Source organism: Lissotriton vulgaris, unplaced genomic scaffold, assembly GCF_964263255.1.
Source record: "Lissotriton vulgaris unplaced genomic scaffold, aLisVul1.2 SCAFFOLD_375, whole genome shotgun sequence".
NCBI lineage: Eukaryota > Metazoa > Chordata > Amphibia > Caudata > Salamandridae > Lissotriton > Lissotriton vulgaris.
In genome coordinates this window covers 852800-878992 of record NW_028244278.1, presented here as the reverse complement: position 1 = coordinate 878992, position 26193 = coordinate 852800, and the positions used below count along the sequence as shown (strand labels likewise).

Genomic DNA, 26193 nt, shown 5'->3' with positions numbered 1-26193 from the left:
TGAAAGTGGTGTGTGCAGATTCACAACAAGCAAATTGAGACTGTTCATTATCAACAACTACAATAATAATTGGAGTGGAGGTTAATTTTTTAGTGGATGTCATGGGCGCCATCTTGGAATATGCAATCTAATCCCAGGATTCTGCACCCTTTAGAACATCATTCTTTATGTTTGTTAAAAGACTCTAAGTGCTCCGATTGTATGTGTGATGATGATATTCAATAAGATAATCGACATATTTGAATAGATACGATTTAATTTCTGTAGGAAGTAATATGATTTAGGGTTGTGGTTAAAGGAACCTATATAACCCAATGAGATGTTAGTCATCTTACTAGATGTTAGCAGTTCGACTAAAGAGCAATGCATAATGCCAAAATTGTATACATAAAGGATATGATTGTATTGGATTCTTTGTGATTGTTCAAAGACTCTAAAGGCAATTAATGTATGTGTGAAAATGATATTGAACAAGACAGTAGACATGTTTAGTTAGATAAGATTTAGTTCCTATAGGAAGTGGTATGATTCAGAGTTATGGCTGGAGGGATCTATATAGCCTAATGAGATTTTTTTTATACAGTGTGATAAATGAATTTTGCTAAAGGAAATAATGAAATTCATTGTTTGAATTGAGACTGTTTGATACTGTCCTTAGGCGGCAAATCCAACCTGCCTCTTCCCGTCTAAGGGCAAGTTCCCTATTGTCCCTTCTTTTATTGGTGGTTATGTGTTCAATTGTACATGAGGGATCCTAAAAAAGGGAGACAGGTCCTGCATGCCAGGACAAACTCCTGGACGTGGTGGGGCCATTAACCAAGATCACTGAACTAGCAGAACAGGCTAGACAGTCAGGGAACCCCCTCCCCACAGACGACGTGGCAGGCTGGATACAGAGGGCGATCTATTTCTTGGGCAACGCCAACTGCACCTTCTCTGCAGAACATTGCTGTTCTCTTCTGATCAAAATCGACCCCAAGCTGGGAGAACTTTCAACCTCGGAGTCAGGCCCGATAGCACAGGGTACCCTATTTGGCGACCCTTGCGTCAAAGAACTAGGAACTTTCGTTGCCAAGTTCACCGCCCTCATCAAAGCGCAGTCTTCAATGGAAAAAATATTCCCGGGGAAGGTTTTTGGAGGGGCCGGATAAGGCAGGGGTCGCTCCTCCGGCTGCCAATCCATCGAAGGCCCCAGGCGAAGTGGAACATCGGATGGCACGATGGCCGTCAGGGAACATTCTACCCCTCCCGCGGCAACGGTCGAGGCAAACATATTCGACCTTGAGGAGGACCCAACAACAATGGATACAATGGTAAGGCCTGTTCTGTCATCACCTTTCCGTTTGGGGGTGAGGTTACGCCTTTTCGTGCACAAATGGGCAGAGATAACGGCGGACCAATGGGTACTGGAGACCATCCAACGGTACTACATAGAATTCTACAGAACCCCGTCACAGACAGTGAGACCCCACCCTCTGTCCTTTTCTACCCAGGAGATGTCCCTGATAGACAAGAGGTACAGGACCGTCTGGCCAAGAGTGCGATATGCTTCTCGCACCTTCACCCCAGTGGCTTCCTCAGCAACTTGTTTCTGGTAGAGAAGATGGACGTGGGTCTCCGCCCGGTGATTAACCTCAGGTCCTTCAATGAGCGGCTGGTTTATCACCACTTCAAGATGGAGGGTATTCACCTCCTCAGGGACATGCTGCTTGAGGACGACTGGCTGGCACATCTAGATCTGAAGGACGCCTACCTGACGGTTCCCATCTTCCCGCCACACTGCAGGTACCTCCAATTCGAATGAAGAGGACAAATCTTCGAGTTCCGGACTCCCCTGTTTGGCCGATCTTTGGCAACTTGGTGCTTCAGGAAGCTCCTCAAACCAGTAGTGGAATACCTCTGGACCCTAGGCATCAGGTTAATCATCTACCTGGAAGACATCCTGCTGATGGACCAGTCACAAAACAGCCTAGTAGCCCACCTGAACACCACCATATCTCTCCTGCAAGACCTGGGATTTGTCATAAAGCAACAGATATAGGATCTGATGCCTCAACAGATCATGAACTTTCTAGGATTCTGTATAGACTCCAAGGTGGCGACCCTGAGCTTGCCGAGCCAGAAGACAAACAAGATCAAAAAGGAACTGAGAAAGGTCCTCCTGAGGGACAGGATTTCTCTGTGTCAACTGGCCAGGATTGTTGGCTTATTATTGTCCTCGATACAAGCTATCTTTCGGGTACACTACATTACAGAGCTCTTCAGAGTCTGAAGGCAGCCCACCTTCGGAGGGGCATTATCTATTCGGAATTGGAGACTTTGATGGCAGAGGCCTGGACGGAGATGCAGTGTTGGATAGACCACCTGGAAGCCTGTAACGGGCGGGCAATCTTTGTCTCCCATCTAGACCTGTTGATAGAGTCGGACGTCAGCCGTCTGGGTTGGGGAGCCAGATGCAGCTCGAACTCCATGGGAGGCAGGTGGACGGAGGAGCAACTGACCATCTACATCAATTGTCTCGAGCTTCTGGTGGGCTTGTTTGCTATTCAATCCCTCACGAGGGACAGGATATCAGAGACAGATGGGCGAGATGGGTCATGGCAGAGGCCAGCATTGATACCACAGATCTTGGCGCTCATTCCAGCAGGGGGGCTATGGCCTCCAAAGTGGTCCAGGTAGGGGGAAGACTAGACAATATCATGAATGCGGCAGATTGGTCCTCGGAATCCACTTTCAAAACATTCTATTTTAAACCAATCTATGATGCTGCCGCTCTGGTAGTAAGTATGCATTAAACATGCATAATCTTCGTGCCGGTCCTGACATAGACTGAAAAATGTCCTAGTTAACATGAAGGAAACTTTAAATTCTATTAAGGACGCAGAGGCGAGGATTATCCACTCCTGGAATGTACCTCCACGCTACCCGCTTTTGGATGAGAAAAGGGTTAAACTCTATATTATGCTGGGATTTAGTGATGTGGACTCCATGTCTAACAGGAAAGTACTTGCACCTCACTCAATGTTCAGTATACTGTTATTTTGTCTGTGGTGCCAAAGGCATTGTTTTTTTCTCTTATCCATAACTATCAGATGATATGATATACCTGAGGCTTCAGATTATGCTAGTTTAGCGCTTATCTAGAACCACAGAAGCAACATCACCCACAGGTTTGTAATAAAACTATTTGAAGGTGGAACTAAAAGACTAATCGGCCGCTTTCATGATATCTTGTATGCTAGTACCCAACATAAATGATCTGGAGGCCATACTGTTGCGTGTTTATCTAGGTTCCTGATCGATACTGTGACCTTATGCCCCTATTCGGCTATAAATCCATTTATTCCCTATATTGGCATAACCGTTCAAGTGCGATTTTCTGAAAAGTCATCTCTGGCCTCACACGAACAGAGCCACATTCCAGCATGACTCTCTGCCACTTCCTTTGCGACCAATTAGTGCAATGACAGAGCAGTAGTCACTATCTGATATTCCTAGATAACACTCCGAGTTCTTCAACAAGATAAAAACTCAGCAAACCTGGAAATCCCCGCTTGCTATGTTTTGATTAGTAATGGAACTCTAATGAGCAACTGATAACTATCACTTCCTAGTGACATCTTTAATTGACGTCTTATGTCCAGCAAACTTGCGTCAAACCCGGCACCTGTCAGGTATAAATATTACCAACGTTGCCTTAAGCAAGCCCCTGTTGTACGAGCTACTGAAGCCAGCTGCCTGCACGACCCCGTGTTGGTAAATCTAGCACTCTGTCGCTGCAGCCTGCTATCCTGTGGTGGTGAAGCTACTGATACCACTATCGCCGCTAAAGCGCGACCTATGGTGCAGTACGCTTAAGGAGCTGAGCAGCCGTCCCTCTGCGAAGACATCCAGCCGATTCCAGCTGCCCGCGGACGCTGTCCCCCCTCCTTCCTCGACGCGCTGAAGAGACCCGCTGCCTTTCTCGTGCAGAGAAATCCAGCCACGGCGCTTCCGGTTTACCCTCGCGGGTGACTGGGATATCGAGAGAGACCCCTGAAGGAGATACCAATCCTCCATCATTCTATTCAGAGGTATGGTGTTGACTAAACCCTTAGACGAGAATTCTTGAAACAAACCTTGGCAAAACCAACTTAACTTAAAGCTACTTACTTACTCCCCTTTCACTTGTTAGGCTTAGGTCAGGCACACTGGGGTAGGTTTAGTTAGAAGCACCAGTTGAGTATGTTAGCCTAATGTATATATGACTGTATATATGTTTTATTACTTTTAAACCATTGTATGGCTAAGAAACCATATCAATGCTTTTACAGTTCTATTTCGCAATACTTATCTTACTGTACGTACTTTTTATAATAACAATTATTGCAATTGTGGCAATACATTTCTCTTGTACGAGAAGAAAGACTGTTCAATAAATGTTAACCCTTTATTGACAAACGCCCGTCTCTCTATTCTCTACATCTCGTGAAAGTAAACTGCACTAGACTGACTGAGTGAAATCTATGTCTATTGTTTCACACGACCCTAGAGATTGACTCTTGATCTGAGGAGCAAAGTTGTCATGTTGCACGGTTGTTGGAAAACTGAATCCCTTCTTGTCTGTGCCAGGGAAGCTGATCACTTCCTATGCAGAGAAGAAAGTTTCCAGTGACCTCTGAGCTAGTTGGTAACACAACCCAATTAAGTTTAGCATAGTCAGTGGAGGCCTGGAATATCCGCAGTTCCACGTCGATACTACTGTTTATGTTATTCCAATGCGCAGGGCCTAGTGGGAAACTAGGAACTACACTACATGGTGCCCAAACGTTTGGTAAGGCGATAAACTAACGCAAGACTTGTAGAGTAACTCAGTCGTGCATATTTCACACCCCTTTCTCCCGTAAATACTCCAATAGACGTCTGGAGTGGGTGAAAGGTTAAAATCCGCCCGACCTTAGTAGGAAGGGATTCCTATGTAAAGCTCTGGTTTATTCAACGTTGAAGGATACAGTGTTCCAAAATATTGTGCACCTAATCTTTGTCTCCTTGGAGACCTACTCTGCAAACCTCGCATTTTTACAATGCCAGAAAACGGAACCAATGGGGCCGCAGTAGATGCGACTCAGCAAGGTCCTGAATACACAGACCCGGATGCAATAATCATCCCGGTCCAGTTAAGAAAATCTATAACTTCAAAACTTTTAGTAAACGGACTGACACCTCAGGGTGGTACAGTAATTTTCGTGATAGAGGCTCACGAGTATCGGCAGACAGAGGTATTCTATTCATGGATAAACTTCCCAGCGGTAAACGCTATAACAAAAGAGTTTCACTATTACAAAATAGAGGAACCTCCGGGAGAGTACGCTCCTTTCGAGGAGATTGAAATCCCACTTAAATTTCAAGAGCACCTGCTCTGGTTTAATGGCGCCCTAAAACACAATGATCACATAACCAGGCTCGGTCCACTAGGTAGACCAGGAGCCACGTGGCCGGTTCTAGCCAGCTACACACCATATCCGGACATTGCAAAAATGTCAAAGGAAGATCTCTTAGTTAACATAGGAGAATTAACAAAAGCTTATAGAGAGTTAGTAAAATTATTTATTAAAAATAATTTAAACACTCCTAAAAAGAGCTGGGATGGAAATAAACAATCCACTCCCAAGGAAAAAGTTTTCCAGTCCAGAGGAAGGTCTCCTCGACGGAGGGAAAGAACTCCGACTCGAGAACGCCAGTCTCCCCAACGGGAGCCCTCTGAGAAAAGATATAACCTTAGAAATAGGGATAATCTGAAAAAACCTGATAGATATCAAAGTATTGATACACGTCCCCCTCGATCTCTTCCACAGAATTCGGAAAGAAGAGGACGGTCAGACCCAGGAGAGCACACCAAGTCCAAAGACAAGGAACCTGCTCAAAATAAGAAATCTCAATTTCAGAAAAAGAAGGTAGCCAGTATTAGAGTAATCAACCATGCCGAGAATACTGAGGACACAGTTGAAAAACGGGGAGTGGGCATTGACAATGTTGGACAGTGCAGCAGAAATCAGTATAGCGCGCAAGATCTTGATGAGTCATCTGGAGACAGTGGACACGAATGAATACATTCAGGTTGAAACTGCCGACGCCAGACTTAGCAAGCCCCATAAAATATACGAAATAACATTGTGTATAGAGGGTGATAAGACTAGGAAAATTAAGGGTCTATTTTGGGATAAGCTCTCAAAAGGCTATGATATTCTGTTAGCTGAAAAAGATTGGCCCCCAGAGTTTGCCAGGGAGTGCCCTCGTGGCGAAGAAGTGATTATGCCTGCCTTCTCGAATCACATTCCGATTCACAAAAAATATACATATGCAAGGAAATGGGCAGTGGCCCAGGCACCTGCGTTATATAAAAATCATGTAGGATGGGATGAGGATTCACCGCCTCACAAAATCCAATTAAAAAGTGAACCAACTGCCCAACGGCAGTATCCCATAAAGCAAGAAGCTAAAAAACAAGTCAGGGAGATCTGAGATCAACTTGAGTACCAGGGGGCGATTGAAACATGCACCTCTCAAATGAACAATCCTTTGTTTCCTGTCTCCAAGCCAGACAATTCATATCGTCTAGTTTTGGACTACAGACATCTTAATACATGTTGCAAAACTTTTGCAGTACAAAACTCGCATAGTGCAGCCCTAATGAATAACATAGTTAGGAAAAAATATAAAACAACATTAGACATTTCTAATGGTTTCTTTTGTCAAAACATTGCACCAGAAAGCAGATATTTGACCGCTTTCTCCGCATTTGGGTCGCAGAAAAATTCTGTCGACTCCCACAGGGGTTCAAGAACAGCCCAGGACTATTCTCAGCTAGGGTAACAGAGTTACTACAAATCTATGATGATGAAGCATTGTCTTACGTAGATGATATTTATCTCACAGATGACGACTTGGATACTCACTTGAAAAGAGTGAACACCATTATACTTGGGTTCGCAGCAGAGGGTTACAAATTCAACTTTAAAAAGTCCCGAATTGCCCATCTGACAGTACTATTTTTAGGGTACAAATTATCAAGTGAAGGGAAAAGCCTAGCGGACAACTTCTTAGAGAAGTGCGCTGTACTCCAAGCTCCAAAAACGCTGAAGAATTTACAATCCATTCTAGGTTTTCTGAATTTCGGAAGAACTTACATCCTAAATTACGCGGAGAGGGTTAAACCTCTCTACGAACTAATTAAACCCGATTTTAAACAAATCAATTGGACTCAAAAACACACAGAAATTTTGAGATCACTGCAAACAGACATGTTAGCAAAAACAAAATTAGATACACGTGACAACACACGTGATCTTGTAATCCGAGTCATCCCAGGGAGATGCGGATTCACATACCTAACCTCTAATGAGGGAGAAAAGGTACCTATTTCAATTAAATCTCACTTGTACACACAAGCAGAAAAAACATTCAGTCACACAGAAAGAACTGTGAAAGCAGTGCAAATCGCATTGGCAAATGAACGAGAACTAGCACACGGCAAACGGATTAATATCCTTACAGCGGAATCCGCCTTCGAGGCGCTATTCAGCCCAGTAAACCTGCCTACAGTGTCACTGGATCCGAAATGGATACAGTGTATAGATTCTCTAGGAGCGGAAGATGTGAAATACTATTTCGCCCCGCAATTTGAAGAACTGAATGATTTAGAATATGAAGAAGAATATCCTCTGCCAATCGAAATTCTGCCTCTCCCACAATACGCCTGTATAATCTACACAGATAGCTTTGTACAGCATTTCAACGTAGAGAGCAAATCCTACAATGCAGCGTGTGCGATCATTAAAGGTCGTTGGCTGTGCGGTAAATTCAGACCGAAAGTAACAAAAACTGAATCTGTAAGAAACTGTTCGGTTCAGAGAACTGAAATCAGATCTTTAAAGATGGCGCTCGAAAATGCAGAACGTGAATTCCCGACACTTATAGTGTGCGATTCTCATTTTTGCGTCAACTCTTACAACAATAAACTGCAGAGTTGGATCGAAAACGACTACAAAGATGACACAGGTGCCACAATAAAGCATAAATTGCTCTGGAAACAGGTAGCTCTTTTACACAAAGAACTACAAAAGACTCACGTGATTCACGCACAGAGTCTTCGACGTGATGGCGTTCACGTTGCAGGGAATTCATTGGCTAATACAGCCAAAGCGGAAGCAACTAAACCGGCTTCCGTAGCCACAAAAAAGCGTACAGATAAGTACATAGACGGGGAAACCATGCTGGCAGTAAAAACGACCGTAAAAGGCGACTGTGCAGCACTACCCGTAAACTATCCACTCAATTATGCATACATAATCGATGCAAACTCCGTTCCTTTTGCTCGAATCCCTGGAGTGGGGGACAGAGTAATTCCAAACATGAACAGGAGAATATTTTTAATAGCAGACGCACACATGGGTTTGGGTCTAAGGCACAGAGAGATCAAGGAATCACTGACTGAATTACAATCAGTATTCTGGTGGCCGGGAATGAGTGTAGAACACCAAATATATGCAAACAACTGTGAAAACTGTAATAGGGATCGCAGTAAGGAACCATGCTACCGGCTACCAGTCAGAAAGAGCGTAACGCTGCCTACACCCCGTCCTGCGTCCTATTAACAGTTAAGACGAAAAGCACTTAAAAGATGAGGCCTCCAGCGCTCGGCTGACGCTAGAACGGTTATAAAAGATTTGCGAGTCCATATCGGCATATACGCAATTACCACGTTCCATTCTGACCAGGGTCCTGCTTTTGGCTCTCGGGCTTATAAGGAGGCCATGGCTAGCATGGGAATTGGGTTGCGGTACTCTTGTCCGTCATTCCCCGGAAGGGAATAGTGTGGTAGAAAGAAAAAATCGGGGCATAAAGCAATCTATAACAGCGAAGGTATTAGGTTCAGGCGCTGGGTGGGTCAAACATTTAATAAGTGTCCAGACTAGTCTTAACAACATGCCAAGAAATTCTCTAAAAGGTTTCAGCCCATACGAACTATTGTTCGGAATTAGAATGCGCGTTCAGGACCTCGATAGTCAGATGTCAGTGGTACAAGAAGAAACAACGCACTTTGATGTAAAGGATCGTTTGGCTGTTTTACAGGAACTGAATGAAACAAGAAAATCATTAAGCAACATAAAGTTAAAGCAACAGCCAAGTACCACTGACGAGGCACCACCCGCAACAGCCCCAGCAAGGCCTGTCTGGATTCCAAAGATTGGGGATCTAGTCAGAGAAAAGATCGCGGTGAAGAAGGAATTTGGGCCTTCTTACAGAAAAGCAGTACCTGTCTTAGCAGTCACCGGAACAAGATCAGTTGTGCTACCACCCCTTGCTGGTAAAAAGGAGAACAGAATCGTGTCCATCGATCTGGTAAAACCACAAACATGTGGCCTATAATCAACAGTAGGCCCAGTGGACTCCCAAGAAACAACAGAATACCCAAACTTGCAACAATCCAAGAGGTTCAAACTGAAAGACTAATCACATTCGATCAGCCTGCAGTGCACAATGAAGGACTATGCAATAATGCCATGGAACTCGTGCCTCTTGAAACACAGATTGAAACAGTTCGTCAAGAAACAACACCGGTCTACAATGATGTGGCATCAGAAAGTGCTACCGAGAGACAGATTGAAAGAACAATCCCATCCATTGACAGAACTGCCTCTGGTTATTTCATCAACTTCGACAACTTCTCTGAAGATTTAAACGACCCCGAAGTGATGCCAGAAACAAAAAAGTCTTTTAAAGAAAAAGCAACGGAACTCTTTCATCAACTGAAGGAAATCTACCTTATTTCCCCTTGGCTAGAGTTCTGGTTCGGTCTAGGTGTATTTTTCCTCCTGCTTTGGCTCATCATGGTACTGTGTTTGGGAAAATTCATTGAAGGAAAATATATTACAATGGACACAGCAAGTCAGAACATCAACCTAGTCCTGAAACCACACAGATCATCCCACGTGAAGAAAAGAGAACTGTCAACAGTAAACGTCACAGCAATTCCAATACCTGGTGGGGTAGTATGGGAGAAAACAGACTATGAGATCTATGGTCCGGTCGAAATCCTGAAGTATCCTCATCAACTAAAGGTTTCCTTAAGTGACTTTGTGACACCTAGTACATTCTCTGATGATTGGGACTTTAACAGTATTAATGACATGATGTCTGATTTAGTAATGTCAGCTAGATTCACAGATCATGATTATTTACAAGGTTCATCTAGTTATGAGCAGTTATTCTGTTACACCCACTATGGGGATCATTACTTGCATAAATCTGCACAGCCTAGAAATGTTTTTATGTATAATCAATGGGAACATTGTTCTACACCACCTAAAAGCAGTTCTAAAGCATTTTTTGAGAAATTCAAATACTTCTCAGGGTTTAACACCAGTGATGCAGAAACGTTTTATTACAAACTGTTAGATAAAACAGGAATGAAAACAATGCTGACAAATTCTAAATTGATATATTCAGAAGCATTTTATGACAAAATGATGACATTTGGTTTTGATTATTGGAAAAATAATATTGAAACGAAAACAATTTGGGGTACAAAAGATTGGCAGGTGCAAGGCATAGAAGCACTATTTAGAACCTGCATGATACCTGAACAAATGTTATTTTTAAATGACACAATACACCAAACATCTTGTCTTGGCCTAGCTAAGATCAAAGACCTTAAAACACCGTCTATTCCGAAGCCAAAACCAGAAAATGCAACCGCAGATATTGAGTTAGACGTGTCACAAATTTTACATTTCAACAGAACAAATGCTGATTGGAAAAAGTGGTTAATCTGGCCTACAGACACAAATAGCTGTCAAGATAGATTCCTGAATAAAACACAGGGTTTAAAAATGACCAGATTAGACCCAAGATACTCCCAGAGACAACATCCAGGGATTATAACAACATACAGTGTAGGGAAACTCTGCCTAGAATGGCTAACTTCATCCACACTGGCTGAAATTAAGCAACACTTGTCTTTACTAAAAGAGGGTGCTGATTTGCGCGATTTCATCCTTGGACCACGCAAACAGCGTCAAAAGCGTTTCATAGCGACCAGTATCTATGCTGCTTACAACGAGGCTTGGAAAGTAAAGCAAATTGAAACTGCTGAAAAAATACGAGAAATTGATCGTATTAATTTGGAGAAATCACTTTCTGTGGTAGACAATGGGTTAACGACTCTGTCTTCCAGAATATATTCGTTGGACAATATTGTATCCTCTGCCTTTTGATGTGATAGACAGAGATTTGCTAATGTTACAACATGGCCAGTCTCAATTACGCTGTATTATAGAATTAGGCTGGACGCTGCAAAATCTTCGTTCAGGCTATGTGCCTTGGCGTTTAATCAACACAACGCCATTATTTTCCAGTTTTAACCTTACTGATAAACAGATCAGTTTGGCACAGAAAGGAGCAGACTATACAATCCTGAGCATCGAAAAACTCGAGAGATTACCATTGACAATGTCAGAGAGTCCTGTCATTGAATGGATAATACACGGAATTATCACAATTCCGATAACAACTTTCCGATTTAAAAAGTGCCTTGAGTACATACCTGCTGGCCAATATGAACAATTGGGTAAAGGATATGTAAAATCCGAATGGAAATTACCATACACTCATTCTTGCTATAGTGACAGTGACAAAAATGTATTTCTTAGTGGTGACAACTGTAAACACTCACTAAGCGGTATACTTTTGTGTCAGGGTATTAATTTACACGGAGCATGTGATGGAAATTCAAACAACCTTTCATGCCACCAGCTAGTCACACCTGCAACTCAGATAGAGCCCTTCTTTATGCAACTCGCGAACGGGAGTTACATTCTTAGAACGGATCACAGATGTTGTGGCCTCACGCCAGGGAAAAGTTATCTAATAGAAGTTACGTCCATGGTCAAATGTTGTATGCATGCATTGTTCCCGAGCGGGCCTCCAGACATAGTGACTCCCCTCTGGCCTCGTCTGAATCTCTATTCTATACGAATTGATACATTAAGCAAAATGAAATCTGTACTTTTACAGACAACCGTGCCTATAACGTCATCTAAAGAGACGTATGATCTTCTAGTCGCAAGGACGGCTACTGAGGTTCATGACCTTTTATCAACAAATTGCCCCGTGCATTTCGTAGAAATGTTCAGCCAACTCCTTAACATGTCTAGTGCAACAAGCATCCCAGGCATATTTAAGACAGTCTTTACGGGACTGCTAACACCCTTCCAGGCAATTTTGGGAATCTTTCCTAATTTTGTGCACTCCATTTTTGGCGGCATACCATTATTTTTGGGACTCGTCACAGGGATTCTATTTTTGACCCTCCTGCTACGTTATGGCAAGCCTCGGCTCAGACATAGCTCCCATGGGAATGGAAGAGACAATCCTAGCAATGCGCTACCAAGACAGGATAACTAACGTCCTCGGATTGGCCAGGCTGAGAGATCTAAACATGACCTGGTTCCTTTCATTCAGACCGATATGGCAAAATTGCATTTTACCTGTGCTACGGTGTATGCTTTGCGGCGATGAATGCGTGTTGGACATCTGTCTTTCACTTCCATCAGCAGTACCAATGGACGTCGATACTTTGCTCAGTCCAATAACGGCTCACGCATTGTGTTGTCCCCAGCGGCTACCAATCCTGATGACGGCATTCGTGGAGACTCCTGTACTACAGCCAAGTGGTAACAGTGGAGCGAGTGACAAAAGCAACATCATCCAGGTACAACGTTCTGTGAGCATTGCTGGTCCTGCCTTCGATGACAGCAATCATTCTCACACCTGCCAAGTTACAGTGCTATCTAATTTGGTTGAACTATCACCTGAATTTGTAGACCAATTCTTTGAGAGCCTGTCTGATACGATGTTCTCACCCACAGAGAAACAATAACTTTTTGAGAAGCTTTCCGACACACAGCGTTCCCATGAACTCTGAATTCGGCCTTCAGTTTTGATCAACAAAAACTGCCAAGAGCTTTGGAAATCTATTTTCTTTGAATTGGACAATTTTTAAAAAAAATATTGACCCTTTTTTGGCACGAACAATTCTTTGCTTAACGTAAAAACTATTCTTAAAGAACAGAAGCTTCACACTTCTATTTCTAAACACATCTAGAGACATAACAATATTACACCAGCCTCTAGCACACATGTTATTACAATGCATTTTTATGTGATGATTTATCTCGCTTTTCTTCTGTCAGAGATACTTCATGTGTAATTCTTTATGCATAATCGTTCATTGATTTCATATGCAATAATTTCTTGAATGATTACTATGCTTTTTAAAAAAAACGTACAGTACCTAAATTCCATGTATTACAAGTACGCCTATTTCGAATGCATTTATGTATTTTGGGGTGGGCAATGTTACACATGCATCTAATTGCTTTAGTTTTAGTAATTTTGATGGACATTAACCCGTGGAGTGGGTGTTGCGTGTTTATCTAGGTTCCTGATCGATACTGTGACCTTATGCCCCTATTCGGCTATAAATCCATTTATTCCCTATATTGGCATAACCGTTCAAGTGCGATTTTCTGAAAAGTCATCTCTGGCCTCACACGAACAGAGCCACATTCCATTATGACTCTCTGCCACTTCCTTTGCGACCAATTAGTACAATGACAGAGCAGTAGTCACTATCTGATATTCCTAGATAACACTCCGAGTTCTTCAACAAGATAAAAACTCAGCAAACCTGGAAATCCCCGCTTGCTATGTTTTGATTAGTAATGGAACTCTAATGAGCAACTGATAACTATCACTTCCTAGTGACATCTTTAATTGACGTCTTATGTCCAGCAAACTTGCGTCAAACCCGGCACCTGTCAGGTATAAATATTACCAACGTTGCCTTAAGCAAGCCCCTGTTGTATGAGCTACTGAAGCCAGCTGCCTGCACGACCCCGTGTTGGTAAATCTAGCACTCTGTCGCTGCAGCCTGCTATCCTGTGGTGGTGAAGCTACTGATACCACTATCGCCGCTAAAGCGCGACCTATGGTGCAGTACGCTTAAGGAGCTGAGCAGCCGTCCCTCTGCGAAGACATCCAGCCGATTCCAGCTGCCCGCGGACGCTGTCCCCCCTCCTTCCTCGACGCGCTGAAGAGACCCGCTGCCTTTCTCGTGCAGAGAAATCCAACCACGGCGCTTCCGGTTTACCCTCGCGGGTGACTGGGATATCGAGAGAGACCCCTGAAGGAGATACCAATCCTCCATCATTCTATTCAGAGGTATGGTGTTGACTAAACCCTTAGACGAGAATTCTTGAAACAAACCTTGGCAAAACCAACTTAACTTAAAGCTACTTACTTACTCCCCTTTCACTTGTTAGGCTTAGGTCAGGCACACTGGGGTAGGTTTAGTTAGAACCACCAGTTGAGTATGTTAGCCTAATGTATATATGACTGTATATATGTTTTATTACTTTTAAACCATATCAATGCTTTTACAGTTCTATTTCGCAATACTTATCTTACTGTACGTACTTTTTATAATAACAATTATTGCAATTGTGGCAATACATTTCTCTTGTACGAGAAGAAAGACTGTTCAATAAATGTTAACCCTTTATTGACAAACGCCCGTCTCTCTATTCTCTACATCTCGTGAAAGTAAACTGCACTAGACTGACTGAGTGAAATCTATGTCTATTGTTTCACACGACCCTAGAAATTGACTCTTGATCTGAGGAGCAAAGTTGTCATGTTGCACGGTTGTTGGAAAACTGAATCCCTTCTTGTCTGTGCCAGGGAAGCTGATCACTTCCTATGCAGAGAAGAAAGTTTCCAGTGACCTCTGAGCTAGTTGGTAACATAACCCAATTAAGTTTAGCATAGTCAGTGGAGGTCTGGAATATCCGCAGTTCCACGTCGATACTACTGTTTATGTTATTCCAATGCGCAGGGCCTAGTGGGAAACTAGGAACTACACTACAATAGCACCTCTGACTGAATGCGCTCCAAATAAATCAGTGTCAATACCGGCCTCTGACATTACATATCTAAGCCACCTGGCAATCGTAGCAGAGGTAACCGGGTTGAAAGGTTTTTGCAAAGCAATTAACAACCTTGAATAACCATGTGGTCTGGGTGACCGTGTAGACTCTTCATGGATGTCACCGGGGCCGTAACCCCTCTGGGGGATCTTGGTGGTACAGACGGCCTGGCGAGCGGCCCCTGCCTCGCCCGCCCGTCCAAAAAGGAATGTGTGAAACACCCTTTTGATATTTGCCTGGGCCTTATCCAATGAAGTGAAAGTCCCTACATATTTGGAGACATCCTTTACAAAACGCTCCCTGAACAAGAAGTCGTCCGCCAAGGGATCTGGTTCAGCAGCTGCTAACTCTGTTAAGTTGGTATCCATGCGCATCAGGAGTGACTTTCTGCGCTCTACTGAGATGGCGCAGTTTGCGTTGCCCAAAAAGCAGATTGGCATGCTGCGTCCAACTAGCGAGAATATCTGGGTCAATCGGGTCGCCGGACTCCTTGGCTACGAGAGCTAACTCAAGGATCTTGGATAAGGGACCGATGGTATCCAACAACTTATCCTGGCATCCTCACCAGGCCCGATCGATGCCTTTCTTAGGGTCTTTATGGATTTTTTTCAGGAAAGCCAGCATATTCGGGTCAATATCGGGAGTTTCAGCGACTTTGTCAGCTACATCCGAGGGCGGGCATTCCGACCTAAGGCGGTTCCTTACTTTTCTGTCGGAGCACCTCAAATTCTGCTGTATGAAATCTGCAACCTCCGGAGGAGGTGCTTAATCAGATGACCTCGGATGTATGATCTCTTGCGGGTTATAGTCAAAAAGGTTCGTGGGCTGATAGACTGGGGGAGATTGGGAATGGGCAGAAGGTCTCTTGTCCATTTTCTTCTTGGGAGATGCTGTGTTGCAAGTTGAATCTGTCTCTGTACCAGTATCGGTATCAGTAAATACTTTAGACGATCAAGGCAACGGGTTGGAGGCTCCAGAGTAAGGGTGGTCCCGTGTTGAAGGAGGCTTGGACAAAGCCTGAGCATGCGGCCAACTGGGCGTCTTGCATTAGCAGCGTTACCTCCCTGGGAGGATGCAGAGGTATTCACAGCATCATGTTGGAGCATGCCATGTCTTTTGGCGAAATTCTCCAATTGCACCGTAATGGGTTTCAAGGCGGCCGCAAGCTCCTTGTTAACAGACTTAGGGACCGCTACTTCCACCACCTTATTGACGGAGTCTTGAACAGAAGCGTCAAGGGCATTCACAAGGTTGTCCTCCAGGAGGGGCCCATGCGCCTCCTCATAGTACCCATAATCATCCTCTCCGAAATAGGCCCAGTCTTCCATCGCGATCCTTAAGGCGAGAGACTGTATGTGAACTCAGCAAGATCCCAAAGGAATCTGTCAAGGGGGAGCAACCCTGGTGCAATAATAACCGTAGCAGTTTAAAGTGCTCCTCAGCAAAGCTGTAGTCAGAAGTAGCCCAAAGGGCATAAAGAGCCAAAAAATCAGTATAGTAGCCTGCACACAGCTATGGCTTGCCTTATTCTCCAGCCCAGGGTAGGCGTCAGTCAGGGCACCAGAAGGACAAGCTTGAGCTGCAGACCGCGTTTGAAAAAACGTGTAGAGCGAGGAGGAACAACAGTGAGCGTTGCGTAGCCCAAAACCAGCCCAATAGGGCTACACGACGCAGGGCTCTCCAATAACGCGGGCCCAATGAGGGGAGGCTCCACGCACATCCAGGAAGACCTGCAGTGACTTTGGTGACGGCTAAAGGCAATCAAAGGTGAGAACGTGTCTTACAAAACAACCACCACCTTCCAAGAGCCCAGTGCAAGCGCTAGCGCGATAAAGTAAGCCACAATCTTTTTATGAAATCTGCATGTGATGGAGCAGGGGAGAGACAAAAAAATGTGTGTACCCCTTGTAAAGTTAATCTCTCATAACCATAATATTACTGTTAGAGTGAAGCATGTGAACTAATCAACAAAATGCACGTAGAGTCGACATAAACACGTGTGAAAACGAATTGCTGTTTGTATAGTTGATATATTAATGAAAACAAATGAGTCATACTAATATAGAGCTGTGTATTGTAGATTTAACTGTGTTTTTGACCTTATATTAGAAGTTATTATTTTTTGTTGCAATAAAGAATGCAGATGGTGAGTAAAACGATGCCTATATATATGTTTTTGCTAGGTAACATCGAATTGGGAACATTTTAAGGTGAGAGGTAAACAGAAGGGTTGAAATTCTAAATCTAATGGTTGTTGTGTTTATTTTTGCATTAGATCCCATTGAGGCCTGTGCGGCCTGGTCTGAGAATGACAGTTTAAGTGAAACGAAAAAAATAGCTGAAAGATGGCCTCCACGCATGCGCAGTAATTGTAAGAAGTGCGAATGGATAACCTATGCTCTGAGACAGAGATGTCAAGGCCATCTTGGCCTATGATCGGGATACGTGCCAATGGATGCCTGCATCTGAAAGCATGGGAAAGGAAGTTGAAGACTTATTATTATGAACAAATCAATCAATCAATCAATCAATCAAGCATTTATATAGCGCACTACTCACCCGGAGGGTCTCAAGGCGCTTGGGGAGGGGGGTCCGCTACTGCTCGAACAGCCAGGTCTTGAGCTGCTTCCTGAAGGTGAGGTGGTCTTGGGTCAGGCGGAGGTGGGTCGGAGGGAGTTCCAAGTCTTGGCGGCCAGGTAGGAGAAGGATCTTCCTCCCGTTGTGGCTCTTCGGATGCGGGGGATGGCGGCGAGGGCATGGCTGGTCAATCGAAGCTGGCGGGCGGGAGTGTAGAAGTTGAGGCGGCTGTTGAGGTATCTTGGGCCTTGGTTGTGTAGGGCTTTGTGTGCGTGGGTGAGGAGACGGAAGGTGATTTTCTTGTTGACCGGGAGCCAGTGCAGGTCTCTCAGGTGTCCAGAGATGTGGCTGTGTCGGGGGATGTCGAGGATGAGTCTTGCTGAGGTGTTCTGGATCAGCTGGAGTCTCTTCTGGAGTTTGGCAGTGGTTCCGGCGTAGAGGGAGTTGCCGTAGTCCAGTCAGCTGGTGACGAGGGCCTGGGTAACCGTCTTCCTGGTCTCGGTGGGGATCCACCGGAAGATCTTACGTAGCATGCACAGGATGTTGAAGCATGACGAGGAGACGGCATTGACTTGTCTGGTCATGGAGAGGGAGGAGTCCAGGATGAATCCCAGGTTGCGTGCGTGGTCTGTCGATTTGGGTGCGCTGCCCAGGGCAAGGGGCCACCAGGAGTCGTCCCAGGCGGAGGGTGAGGAGCCCAGGATGAGGACCTCCGTCTTGTCCGAGTTCAGCTTCAAGCGGCTGGTCATCATCCACTCGGCTACGTCTGTCATCCCTTCGTGTAGGTTGGCTCTGGCGGTGGCGGGGTCGTTGGTGAGGGAGAGGATGAGCTGGGTGTCGTCGGCGTGATAGATGATGTTGAGGTTGTGTTGGCGTGCGATGGCCGCAACGGGGCTCATGTAGACATTGAAGAGGGTGGGGCTGAGCGAGGATCCTTGAGGAACGCCGCAGATGACTTCGGTGGCTTCTGATCTGAACGGGGGGGAGGCGGACTCTCTATGTCCTTCCAGCGAGGAAGGAGATGATCCATTCTAGCGCCTTCTCTTGGATTCCGACGTTGCAGAGGCGATGCACTAGGGTGCGGTGGCAGACAGTGTCGAATGCCGCGGAGAGGTCCAAGAGGATGAGGGCCGCTGTTTCCCCGTTGTCGAGTAGGGCTCGGATGCCATCAGTGGCGGCGATGAGGGCGGTCTCGGTGCTGTGGTTGGCCCGGAAGCCAGACTGCGAGCGGTCGAGGGATCCATTTGTCTCGAGGAAGGCGGCCAGCTGCTTGTTGACGGTTTTCTCAATGACTTTGGCCGGAAACGGGAGGAGCGAGATGGGGCGGCGTGCTTCCAACTCTCCGGGAAGGTGGCGGTGTCGAAGGAGGTGTTGATGATGTCCCGCAGGTGGGGTGCGATGACAGCGTCGGCCTTGTTGAATACGTGGTGCGGGCAGGGGTCGGTTGGAGATCCGGAGTGGATGGAGTTCATCGTGTGACGGGTTTGTTCGGTGTTGATCGGGGTCCAGGAGCGGAGGGTGGTGGCGGGGGGTGCAGGTGCGGTCGTGGGGTGCGTTGGCTGTGTGATGAAGCTGTTGTGTATGTCTGCGATCTTGTTGTGGAAGTAGGAGGCGAGGGAGTTGCAGAGGTATTGTGAAGGGGTGATGTCGTTGTTTCTGGCGTTGGGGTTGGAGAGCTCTTTGACGATGTTGAAGAGTTCCTTGCTGTTGTGTGCGTTGTTGTCCAGTTGTTCCTTGAATACGGTTTTCTTGGTGGTGTGGATCAGTTGGTGGTGTTTTCGAGTGGCAAGCTTGAGGGTGGTCATGTTGTCTGGTGTTGGGTCTCTGCGCCAGGCTCTCTCGAGGGCTCGGCAGTTCTTCTTGGAGCTCTTGAGTTCGTCGGTGAACCATGGTGCTTTCTTACTGCCGGGTCTGCTAGGCGGGGTCCTCAGGGGGGCGAGGTCGTCTGCGCAGTTGCTGATCCACTTCGTGAGGTTGATGGCGGCCTGGCTGGGGTTCGCTGAGCTGGCGGGGGGGGTCCTGGCTCAGGGATGCGGCGAGCTGGTCGGCTGTGATCTTGTTCCAGCTTCTCCGTGCAACCTGTTGCTGGTGGATCGTGTTCTTTTTGAAGCTGAAGTGGACGCAGCTGTGGCCCGTCCAGTGGAGTCCGGTGGCGTGGCTGAAGGCGATGTCCTTGCTGGATGAGAAGACGGGGTCAAGCGTGTGGCCGGCGTAGTGGGTGGGGGTGGTCACCAGCTGCTTGAGACCGAGGTTGGCGAGGTTGTCCAGCAGGGTGGCGGTGTTGCGGTCGTTATTGTTCTCCAGGTGGAAGTTGAGGTCCCCGAGGAGGATGTAGTCAGCGGAGGGGAGGGCGTGCGGGCTGATGAAGTCGGCGATGTCTTCGCTGAATTGTGTGCGTGGTCCCGGGGGTCTGTAGATGAGGGTGTCTCTGAGGGTGGTCTTGGGGTCGGTGTGGATCTGGAAGTGCAGGTGTTCGGCGGTTGTGAGGGTGTCGTCGGTGTTGGTCGTGATGCGGATGGTGTTCCTGTGGATGATGGCGATGCCTCCTCTGGTCTGATTGCCGCGGTCCCTCCGGGTGATCTTGTATCCGTCCGGGATGGTGATGGCGATGTCGGGTGCTGAGGAGGCGTTCATCCATGTTTCCGTGAGGAAGGCGACGTCTGGTGATGTTGTGTCGAGCAGGTTCCAGAGCTCTACGGCGTGTCTGTGGACGGAGCGGGTGTTGAGCAGGATACACTTCAGGTGGTTGCTGCTGGTGCTTGGCTTGGTGGGGACGGGTGCAGTGCAGGACTGGATGCAGGAGAACTTGCAGGAGTGGCAGCTAAAGGGTCCGTGGGTGCATCTCGGGGTGCCTCGGTAGCATCCGGGGATTTGGCCGGCGTTGAGTGCGTAGAGTTCGGTGGCGTCGTAGGTCCGGCGGGTGGGCTGGTGTCTGCGGGGGCCAGGGATCCTGGCACTGGGCGCGGTCCACGCGCGGATGGGCGCAGACGGGCTTGCCTTTGGCGCGCCATCGGTGCACAATCGGCGCGCCCGCTGCGCGAGCGCACGGTCGCCATTTATGGCGAAGTGCGAGTGAGGGAGGCGGGAGCGGGGAGGGCACAGAAGGAAAAGGGGGCGTGGGGAGTGGGGCGGGTGGGCACAGGGGGCACTAACAGGGAAAACAGCACAGGGGGCCACAGAAATACAGAGATTAGGGGCAAATAGCTAAACTGGACACGAGGGAACACAATAATCACAAAGGAAACACAGTTTAAAGCAGGAGACCACACCGAGCGACGGCGGGGGCGGGGTCAGCAGGCAGGCTCATCGAGTCTGAGGGCAGCGGCAGGCGGGAGGCACACGCTACAGCTGGTGGCCGTGCGGCGCGGGGGTGTCCTTAGAATAGGTCACAACAAATAATACATGGAATGAACAACAAGCACAAACTTTAAAAAGACATTGGGAGTGACAAGGTAGATTCCTAAACTGGTTTGAACAATGAGTACATGATGTGATCGTCACCACCCCTCTAATGAACCAATCAGATATGACTGTGGACCCTAAAAGTTTCAATTTTAAGTTAGTTAGAGAAAAAGGGTATAAAAGAGCTTGCACAAAAGAGAGAAGGGGGTTGACTCCATGGATTTTATTTTGCGCCACGACATGCTGTCGGTTTGAACAATTTTATGGTGCTAGAGACTTTGAAATATTTTTGTACTTTAACTTTGATGGAGCAGAAAAAGTTGATCGATTGCAGCTGCCAAGGTTTCAGATTGCTATGTGTGACATTTTATTAATTTAAGTGTAATTATGAGTGACATTTCAAGGACTATGAGTGACACTTTCTCATGAGCAAAATCAAGCAATTAAGAGGAGGGAATCATATAGATAGCAGAAATTACACCCATTTGAGTATAGCTGCTAATGTTTCAGATTGCTTATGTGTGACATTTTCATACATTCAGTGGATTTATGAGTCATTCAATGACTAAATGTGCGGCACTTTCTTGCGACCAAAATCATGCAATGAAGTCAATGAAAATAAACAAATATCAGAAATCCCACTCATTTGAGCAACAAGAAATTCGAACTCTGCAGCAGGTGCTTTTAAAGCGATTGTTTAATTTCTGAAAAATCAGCACCCTCCACTACAAACTCAGCTTCAGTTGCGGCTGAACCACATGTAACAAAGGGATCTCTGTGACAAAAGCAGCAACCCTCTGAGCTATCCACATATAATACAGTTCAATACAATACAATATGCTGGTAGACTTTCTTTGCAGTAGGCAAATTAACCCTCTGGGCTCCTTAATGGTTAAAGTGAAAACTGAAACTGCAACTAGATAAAACTCTGACCTCTCTCCAGCGGGAACATTAATCCCCTGCCTCATCTCTGACATAGCAAGTCTCACTGTGCTGGGAAAATAAAGGCAGCTGCTTCATTGTGCCACTGCCAAGCAAGGATATTAGCAAGGATATTAAACACTTTTCACTAATAAATCATAAAAGCTGCTAGTTTAGAGAAAACTTCCACCTTCGATGGCACTGCATTTACAGCACAGACAGAAAACGTGAGTGTGCCCATTTCCAAGGCGCTATGCCGTGCGGTAGCCCCCTCCCCATTCTAGTAACAAACATACCAAATGTCATCAGTAGCAGATTAATAAATTAATACCTGACTTACCCGAATCTCTTCATAGCTGTCGGAATGATCCACGGAGAGGAGCTGCTGGCGTGGTACAGCAGTAATATCTTGCCTGTCTGTCTCTTCTTCAGAGTTAGAGAGCGAGCCATGCTATCTTGCCTCAATCTGTGCCACCATCTCTCACTATGACCGAGACTCAGCACAACTTGGGCTCTGCCTGGACAGGGCACAGCAACAGAACAGATGTATGACGTTACAACGCATGCTTTTACCACGCATGCCTTTACAACGAGGTTTTTACAACGCATTCCTTTACAACGCATAGTGCTTTGGGGCGCTGGATAGTGAATAGTTTAATTTACTATTCCAACTCCAGTCCCCATGGATAGTAGGGAAGGTGTTGGATAGTACATTAAACCTATTCCCTATCCTAGAGCGCCCCCCTGCGCAATGCGTTGTAATGGTTTGCGTTGTAAAAGTTGCGTCGTAAAGGCACTGCGTGGTAAAAGTTGTGTTGTAAAGGATGTTCCCCCAACAGAACATGTCGAGGTCAGGAAGAAGTGAAGACCGGCTTCCTCCTTTAACTCTGGGCCCTGCAGCAGGAGATTTCCTGGGCGACTTGGGGCCCGGCTGATAGGCGGGAAATTCAACATCCTGCCACAGAATGCGCGCGGACCGGACATGGCTCCTCTGCAACAGTGTGTCCATGTGGGACCTGACACTACCCAGGGAACAGCAGCAGAAAGCAGGTTTGACTGCGCAAGTTTAAAGAGCGTGGTATTTGATGCATTTCATTAGGAACATACTTGTCTCTGCAGAGAGCAGTTAGAGACGAGCGTGCAGCGTTCTCCTCAATAGTATTGTCTGGGCACCGACCCTCCCGCAAGGAGAAAGTACTAACTGGAAGTGTGAATCCTCAGTCCTTGCTTGCCCCTTTTTTTTTAATAATTTGTTTATTGGCATTTCAAGAAACAAAAAAGGCAGTTCAAGGCAAAAGCATGTACAGACATAGTACCGGATCAGAGGCAGATAATTATAAATGACACATATCCAGTAGTACATTTAAAGAGTAGATACCAGCAGTGCAAATACTTCCTACCAAATTAGGAAGTCTTGTGGCAGTGTTCCCCTCAGGTATCCCTCGTTCCCCAGTCGCCTGAGTAATCCGTACCAGAACTCATCCTTCTGCGTCACCGGTGTACAGTCTGATAAGCAGGTGTGTCAGTCTGAGGGCAAGGAGCCTATAGTAGGGAATTTAAATGTGAGCTGCAGGACAATCCTCCCCCGTCGCTGTGGCAGCAACCTCCCCATCTGGCGTCTCGTGTGAGGGCCCCCGAGTCAGGAAAAGGGAACAAAAGGTCTTAGGTCTGTTGCGCGGGTGTAGCAATTCGCTATATAATTCTGTTTGAGTGCTACAATAGAGCATTTCTTTAGTCCACTGTACCAGTGAAGGCGTTGGGCCTCGCAGCCAGCAGAGGGCCACACATCTTCTGGCAAGGAGAAAGGCCATATCTACCAGTCGTCTAAGATCCTTGGGGAGTGGCTTGGAATAACCTAAGATAGCCAGGAGTGACTCTGGAGTCGATGTCAGTTCAGTGATGCGGTTAACATGTGCATATACCCTGACCCAGAAGGTCGCAATCCCCGGGCAGGCCCATGCGACATGGAGAAAATCCGCGGCCATCGCCCCACATCTCTCACATTGTGGGCTTTCTCGAAGACCGTATCTATGTAGTCGTTCAGGCGTATAGAACACCCTATTCAGAAATTTGAAATGGACTAATCTGTGGCGTCCGTCGAGCGATATTCGTTTAGTGCTCGAGCAGCAGTACAGCCACGTATCGTCCATCATTTCCACCCCAAGATCTCTCTGCCGCTCGATGGGCGGTCTAGAGTATTCTGTGTCCCTCTCCGATAGGGCTATGCGGTACAGCCTAGAGACCATTTTAGCGGGCGACTTAGCTTTAATAATGGTAGTTAATGCCATAACCTCCCGGGGTTCTGCCATATCCTCTCCCATTAGATCTTTGAGTGCATGTCTCTCCCTATGAAACTGAAAACGCGGCATCAGCGAGTACGACTCTCCCCCCTCTACCACATCTCCCCAGGAGCGAACAGTGCCATCTGGGAAGAGGCCCCCATTGTGTGTATTTTCAGCGTTCTCAGCGACACTATTACCCCTTCGTCTTTGCATGGGGCAAGCCAATAGCACCAATCAAGAGGAGCTAGCGGGGCATACAGCAAGTTGCAAGCTTGGGCTTCCAGCATATGATGCCACGCATACGTAACCGACTTCAATGAATCTAATATGCCAGTGCGCCGATCTCGGGCGAAAACAACAGCGCTGGTAAGGGTGTATGGTCGGGGACAATGGTTTCTATTCAAATGTGTGGGGCCTCTGCAGGCCCGTGTATCCAGTGATATGCATGAGAGCTTTGTGCCGCTCTATAATAAGGTTCCAAGTCAGGGGCGCCCGGACCTCCCATCGTGTACGGCCAGGTGAGTATTTTCCAGGCCACCCGTGGCTGCTTGCTCGCCCATGCAAGTCGAATCATCAGCGAGTGCAGTTGTTGGAAAAAAGTTTTGACAAGACCACAGGGATATTAATAAATAGGAAGAGGAGACGTGGCAATACAATAATTTTCATGAGGGACACCCTCCCCATCAGCGACAGAGGCAGGCTAATCCATCTCTCAATGTCATCTTCCAGTTTGGAGATGGCAACCCCGTAGTTTTCCCTCAGTACCACCTCTGAATCTGTATGCAGTCGAACTCCGAGGTATCGAAACGCGCCTGTGGTCCATAGCAGTGGGTATTCCGGGTCCACTCGAACTGTGGCAGGCGTGAGGGGGGACATAGTGGACTTATGCCAGTTAACATTAATACCGGAGAGGGAGCTGAACAGCACCAACTCACACAAGACTGGGGAGAGAGTGACTTCAGGCTCCCGGACATATAGAAGGGTATCATCCGCAAATGTGGATACTATTAGGCGATAGTTCGGGAACTGTATATCCCTCTGCCCGTGATATTCACGCAGTGCGCAAGCCAGTGGCTCAGCCGTCAGAGCATAAAGTATAGGAGATAGGGGGCAGCTCTGTCTCGTGCCCCTGCAAATTTGTATAGGGTCAGTAACAAAGGAACCAATCCGGATACGAGCCGTTGGGGCAAAATACAACGTCGCCAGGAGCTGGAGGAAGACCGCCCGACTCCCATTTGACCAAGAACTTGCCTCATGAAAGGCCACTCGACAGAGTCAAAGGCCTTTTCCATGTCGAGAAAGGCTGCCACCGCAGGAACCTCTGGGAGTGTGTGCTGCATGGCCGCGAAAACCGTCCGGAGGTTATAGTTCAAATTGCGACTGGGCACAAAGCTCGCCTGTTCCGGAGCAACCATCGTAGTGACCAAAGGGCTGAGACGGTTGGCCAGAAACTTTGCAAAGATCTTCGCATCGACATTCATGAGCGACAAAGGCCTGTAGGAAGCACAATCTTCCGGCGGTTTCCCAGGTTTGAGTATAGCAACCAGTATCGCCTCACGCATAGTCGGAGGCATCATCCCAGAGGTGCAAATATCCTCAAATAACGCAAGCAACTGCGGGATCAGTAGATCCGAGAATGCCTTGTAAAAGGCAACTGTAAGGCCATCACTACCTGGTGCACTCCCTGCTTTCATCCCCGACAGAGTATATTTACAACAAGGGGTGGTGACGGACAGAGTCTCTGAATTAAGCAGAAAGCTCTCACCCAGTCAAGAGATCAGGGCTAGATCCAACACCGTTTTTTAGCTCACTGCACCATCCCAGTTTCAGAACCTGGCTGTATGCAAATTAGTCTGTTCCTGTCCCAGTGCATGATGGGAACAGGGCAAACCAAACTACAAAAGCCAATTCCTACACTGGGAAGGAAACAAGCTCCCGGGGACCGGTTTCTGGCATTACAGCCGTCTTCGGCCCGGTTTGCTTGA

The 26193-nt window shown here is 46.7% G+C and overlaps 1 pseudogene; it reads right to left on the bottom strand.

Moving 5' to 3' along the window:
- LOC147668112 (uncharacterized) overlaps window positions 1-26193 on the bottom strand; it is a 98285-nt pseudogene that overhangs the window by 57441 nt on the left and 14651 nt on the right.